The sequence below is a fragment of the Mastomys coucha genome, unplaced genomic scaffold, assembly GCF_008632895.1.
Source record: "Mastomys coucha isolate ucsf_1 unplaced genomic scaffold, UCSF_Mcou_1 pScaffold7, whole genome shotgun sequence".
Taxonomy (NCBI): domain Eukaryota; kingdom Metazoa; phylum Chordata; class Mammalia; order Rodentia; family Muridae; genus Mastomys; species Mastomys coucha.
In genome coordinates, this window is record NW_022196913.1 from 55,789,352 (window position 1) to 55,789,714 (window position 363).

A 363-nucleotide genomic window follows, 5' to 3' on the forward strand; every position below is an offset into this window, starting at 1 on the left:
ACATACAAGAAGCCTACAGAACTCCAAATAGACTGGACCAGAAAAATATTCCTCCAGTCAGATAATAATCAAAACATCAAATGCACTAAACAAAGAAAGAATTTTAAAAGCAGTAAGGGAAAAAGATCAGGTAACATATAAAGGCAGGCCTATCAGAATTACGCCAGACTTCTCACCAGAAACTATGAAAGCTAGAAGATCCTGGGCAGATGTCATACAGACCCTACAAGAACACAAATGCCAGCCCAGGCTACTATACCTAGCAAAACTCTCAATTATCATAGATGGAGAAAATAAGATATTCCATGACAAAACCAAATTTACACAATATCTTTCCACAAACCCAGCCCTACAAAGGATAAT